Source organism: Lathyrus oleraceus, chromosome 7, assembly GCF_024323335.1.
Source record: "Lathyrus oleraceus cultivar Zhongwan6 chromosome 7, CAAS_Psat_ZW6_1.0, whole genome shotgun sequence".
Taxonomy (NCBI): domain Eukaryota; kingdom Viridiplantae; phylum Streptophyta; class Magnoliopsida; order Fabales; family Fabaceae; genus Lathyrus; species Lathyrus oleraceus.
In genome coordinates, this window is record NC_066585.1 from 310616430 (window position 1) to 310621977 (window position 5548).

The following is a 5548-nucleotide window of genomic DNA, read 5'->3' on the forward strand; positions in this document are numbered from 1 at the left end:
CCTACCTTCCACCAATTGCCTCAAATGAGGACTTTCCCTGCTTAGGACAAATATAAACATACACAAGCATTGCCTCTTAAGGAGGACTTCAGACAATGTGCCCGGCTCGGTAACAGCCGGGTCTCCAGACTACATGAAGAAGAAGGTTCTATACCTCAATGCCAATTGCTTATAAGCAAAGCAATGCAAAGCAAGTTCTTAAGAGAACTGAGCAACTAAGGGTACCTGTACAAAAGTCAAGCAGAATCAGTATCTACTTCCACAAACAGACAACAATATAATGATCAATTAACAATCACAATGATGTGCATAGCACAAAGCTCAAGGCTCAAACACCCTACAAAACAAACACATTAGTTTATAGGCCAAGCAACACAATCCCAAATGTGAAACAAATGCCTTAATCCTTAACTTCTTAACCTGAAAAGCCACAATCACATTCAAATGTAAGTAACATGACCACTAGGACTAGCCTAGGGTCAAAAAGATGGAAAAATCTTAAAACAGCAACCAATTCATGATCAAAGTCAAGCTATTTCAATCACAAAGGGATACCAATTGGTCCCATATCCAAACTATGTACTCATTTCAATTTATGCAACATACAAAGCAAAAGAGGCAATGTTAAGTCACATATGAATGGCCAGCAAGATCAAATCCAAATAAATGCCAAAACAACACAGTAAATTCCACAAAAATTATATCCTACACATAGGACATTCAACAAGCTACATGTCAAATTTTAAGCCATTTGGACTAGTGGAACTATGGGAATTAATTCAACATGACAAAGCATGCAAAAACAACATCAAATGAAGCCCAAAAATATGCACCAACTTCAATTAGATGGTAAACAGCAATGGTACATGGGAAATTAGTAGGACCAAAGCTAAATGCTACATTAATGTGTTAGGAACTACCCTATCAAATTTCATGGTCATATCATTCATCATGCTCCTTCTATGCACAAAATAAGGCAAACTAGTTCAAAAGAAACATCAAACATGCAAACAGAATTATTTCACTCAAATCCATACCAAACCAATTCTAAAAATCCTCAAATAATTTGTACATAAACAGGACATGTTCAAGGTCAAGCATGCAAAATCTTAGCTCAATTGGATGAAAGGAGCTATGTCAATGAAAATCAACAAAAACAGATGCAATTATGTGCTTCAAATCATGGCATCAATGCATGTACTCACTTCAAAAATTTATATCTCAATGTAGACAAAAAAGAAATGAATGAGACCAAAACAGGGGTGTCCTATCATGTGTCTACTACAAGCATATCAAATTTCATGAATTTCCAATACACTATGAGCATTTTACAATGATTCTACCAACCTAGGTCATATGAGCATGTACAAATGAACATCAGAAAAGAAAAATCATGATCAATTAGAAAACACAAGGAAAAATTCCACAAAAATTACCAGGGGATCCTAACATGTTAATGATCAACCATACCAAATTTCACACAATTCTAACAAGGATAAGTCATGCTAAAAAATCCATCAAATTGGCATCAAGAGGTGTGACACCAATTGTCACACCTAAGTTTGAAAAATTGTAACTCAATGATCAAGTATCATAAATTCAAGATATTTACATGGAAAAAAACCTCAGCCAGTCAAGATTCAACACAAAAATTTTCAGCTATTTATCATACAAAATGAGGATTTCATGATCAAATCATTCAAAGGTATCAAATTATGTACATGTGGAATAAACCCTAGGTCAAATGCAAAAAAAGTCCAAGCACAAATTTGACCAATAGGTCAAAAATCATCTACAGTCAAAGGCAAAGTCAACAAAATTATTTTTGCATTTTTGTGATTTTTCTATAATTTTCTATGATTTTTCTAAGGTGTTATGATATTTTTTATGATTTTTAGAATTAATATTGAAATTAATTAATTAAATTAGAATGGCATTCTCGTAATTATTGGGGCGGGGGCGGTAAACGCCCAATTTGAATTTTCAAATCAGTTTATGGATCAAACGCATGAAATTATCATCTTCCTAACAAGAAATTTTCCAGAAAATATTATGAAGCTCAAGAACACGTTCCAACCAAATCTTCACCAAAATTAACAAAATTATAACCGTTGGAATCGTATGAACGCGTAGAACACAAATCCTAACTCTAATCAAACTAAAACTTCCTAAATCTCAAGAATCATATGAGTTAGGGTTTTACGTCGAACCTTCGAGTTAAGATATCTAAGCCTACGCTCAATCGTTTTTAATTCCGAAACCAGCACGATGCTCTACGCAACAAGGCCTACACCACGCACACAACAATTCAATGAAACGGACGAATCGAATTCGGGACGAACCTGCTATGGCAGCGGTGTAATCGATGGAAATGGCGCGCGATTTGCATAAACAGTAACAGTACCAGCTATAGGAACGATGATGTGATGCTCAGTTTCAATTGCTTCCACTCCTATTGTCCACAATTCCAATTTGCCATGGATGAGGTGAGGTTGGACAGTCACGATTTTGTGATCTTTGCAATCCAAATGCCACAAACAGTTGTTGTTGATGATGCTATGAATCCAATGCAACTAAAATCGTGCGAATTGGTGAAGGAATGAAGGAGATTTGGTCAATTTTGCAATGATGAGTTCTTGGTGATTCTTGGAGAAGATTTGTGATTTTGATCTGAAAATTTTGTGAATGAGAATTCTGTTATGTTTAGGAGATCATTAAGCTTTTATACCATGCCTTTAATCATGATTAACAATCCCTTAATCCAAATTGGCAATGTTAAGCAAATGCACTTTTCTTCAAAATGGCCAAAAATGCCCTTCCTTCAAAACAGTCCAAATTGCAGCCTAATTTTGGTTCCAACATGTCCAAAATATCATATGCAATGTGTAGAAACAAATTTCACTTCAATTGGATGCCTATTCTTGAATTTCACTATGTGGTAGAAAAGAGTCCAATTTTGCATTTCCACTTTTCAAGTCAAAACTCAAAATATGAGGCCTAGCCATGAAATGAAGATTCAAACACACTCCAAATGTCATTCCTGAGGTGTTACAAAAGGTCCCATTCCAAAATCCCAAATATTTTGACACTTGGACGATTTTGCCCCTGGTCCAATTCAGTTGTCCAGTTGAAAAGTGACTTTTTGCCTTGGCCATTTTTGGAAAAATCCAATGATGCACCCTTGAAGTACATGTCAAATGGAGTTTGTGCATATAAAGAACTTGCAATTTGGACCAACCATGTGGTAATTATGGCCTCCTGATTACGGGTCTTTTCTGAAATTCACTGAGCCATATCTTGTCAACCACACATTGGATTTTCAAGTTCTTGGACTTTTTGGAATGGTGAGAACAAGATCTTCAACTTTCATGTTGGACAAAATTCCATTTGAAGCTTGTATGATGAAGTTATTTTGAGGAGAAAAAGTTTCCATTTTGGGCAGCTGAAATTACAGGTCGCCTGCTATTTTTGGAAACTTTCTGTCTGACCTCCAAATCTTCAACCTTGGTCTTTGGCATGTCAAATGAGACTTATATGGACATGAATGAGGCCTTTCAAACCATTTCCCACCTTCCAATCCATAAAATCAGGCACAGTTGACCACAGTTGACTTTCTAGGGTCTCTGGTTGACTGAACAATGACTGGTGACTCCTGAGCATCCAATCTTTGGCCAAACCACTTCAAAATGATCCTTGGACCACATGAGCTTGAAAAATCAACCCCAGAACTTTGTCTCAATGAAAATGGCACTTGCTTGCTTGATTGACTGATTCTCCTGATCAGTTTGTCCCGGTTCATCAACTGAGCTTGCACTTGGGCACATGGACAATGCAATGTTATGCAGTGGACATTGTTAATGCTATGACCTAGTATGCAATGAATGTACACAATGGTAGGGTGCAAATTTGAGGTGCTACAGCGACAGGGGAGTGGGGGTACATTTTGTCGAATGGGGATTCAAAGTAATGAAATAATTAAATCGGATCAATCAATGAATAAACAATGCATGAGTGTAGGTGCAAGGGAACTGTCTCATTGTAAGAAGGCCCAAGAGTAAGCCATGTGAAGAAAATAACACAACAAGTTATATTTACAACACACTTCAAAATTAAATCGAAAAAGGTAAAATCGGGATTTGCACGGATAAAAGTCGGGATGCGAGGATGCGAATCAAAGTCGCATAACGTAATGACGTGCAAGACAGATGGAAATTGGAAAGCAAACAAGAAATATAGATAATGTGCTCAAAGCCGGTTTGCACATATTGACAATAATTGAAATGTCATATGTGATTAATCAAAACGCGGCGAAATACCATCAATGTATCGATAAAAATAATCATGGATAAACAACATGGGAATTGTTGAATCCATAAATTAAAATCGATGTTTAACAATTAAAATAAATAAAAGGGGTAAACATTATGAGGGGATTAAAAAAATATGTGAAATAGAAATTAAAGTGTTGCAAAAAATAAAAATGGCGCACACGGGTATTGAACCCAGAACTAGGAGCTTGCCAAAGCTTCCCTTTTACAAACTCCGTCGGATAGGCATCCTTGTCATATGGTTTCAAACGCTAATACATAACATAAAAAAAAGACGCACCAAACCTTTTAAATAAAACAGAAAGTTGAAAACAGTAGCGACGGATAACCAGAGATCCTTTTTCTTTCCATTTTGAACATCAAAATTTTACAGCAAGATAACCAAACAAATGGAAGCTTCAAGGAAGCTAAAACAGAGAAATGAAAATAGAAACTCGAAAAGGAAGCTAACCAGTTGCGGCGAGATTGACCGATGGATGTAGGTAAGCGTTTCGCCCGTCGTTTTCTTTCTTCTTGTTCGTCTGTTGTGAGCTCCCGTTCGTCCTATGCTTTTTGATTTCGCCGAGTTCTTCCTTCCTTGTTAGTGAACAGTAGCGGCTCTTCTTAAAAATTAGGGTTTTTCGGCTCTCTTCTTTATGAACAGTGGCCTCTCTTTTATAGTCACACTGCTAGGGTCTTTTGAATTGGCCTCTGAGATCAAAGGGGTGTCGGACTTGGAAGTGCTTTTGGTGCTGCCAGTTTGTCTACCCTGTTTTGGTGCTTATTTTTAAAAAGGTAACATGTACCTTGTACTTCTTCTGTGAAAACGTTTCAATTTTGTTGCTTGTGAACTTTTACTGCCTTACCGAGTATTGTGATTTTTACTGCAGTGAATTTTCTCGACACACTTGAAGAAATGGAATGTGCGTAATATTGATACAAAATGGGCATCCTGTCTACTACTTCGGCAAGCAATTACGTCAGGCTTCTATCTTCGTGCTACAGAATGCACGGAGTTTCAGATTTTGGGCGGCATGTTGTTCTTTCTTTGAAATTACACTAATTTTGCGTGTTATGTTGATTTGATCATGGATTGAAAATGGCGGTGAAGGTGCGGCGATTCAGTATTAGGCAATGATTCAGGTTGAGGCAATTCAAAGTGAGTATTGTCCGCATCGCCATCTGATTTAATGCATGTAATTATTGAATTGGGCATGACTGTTGTACAGTTTGGTTCTTAT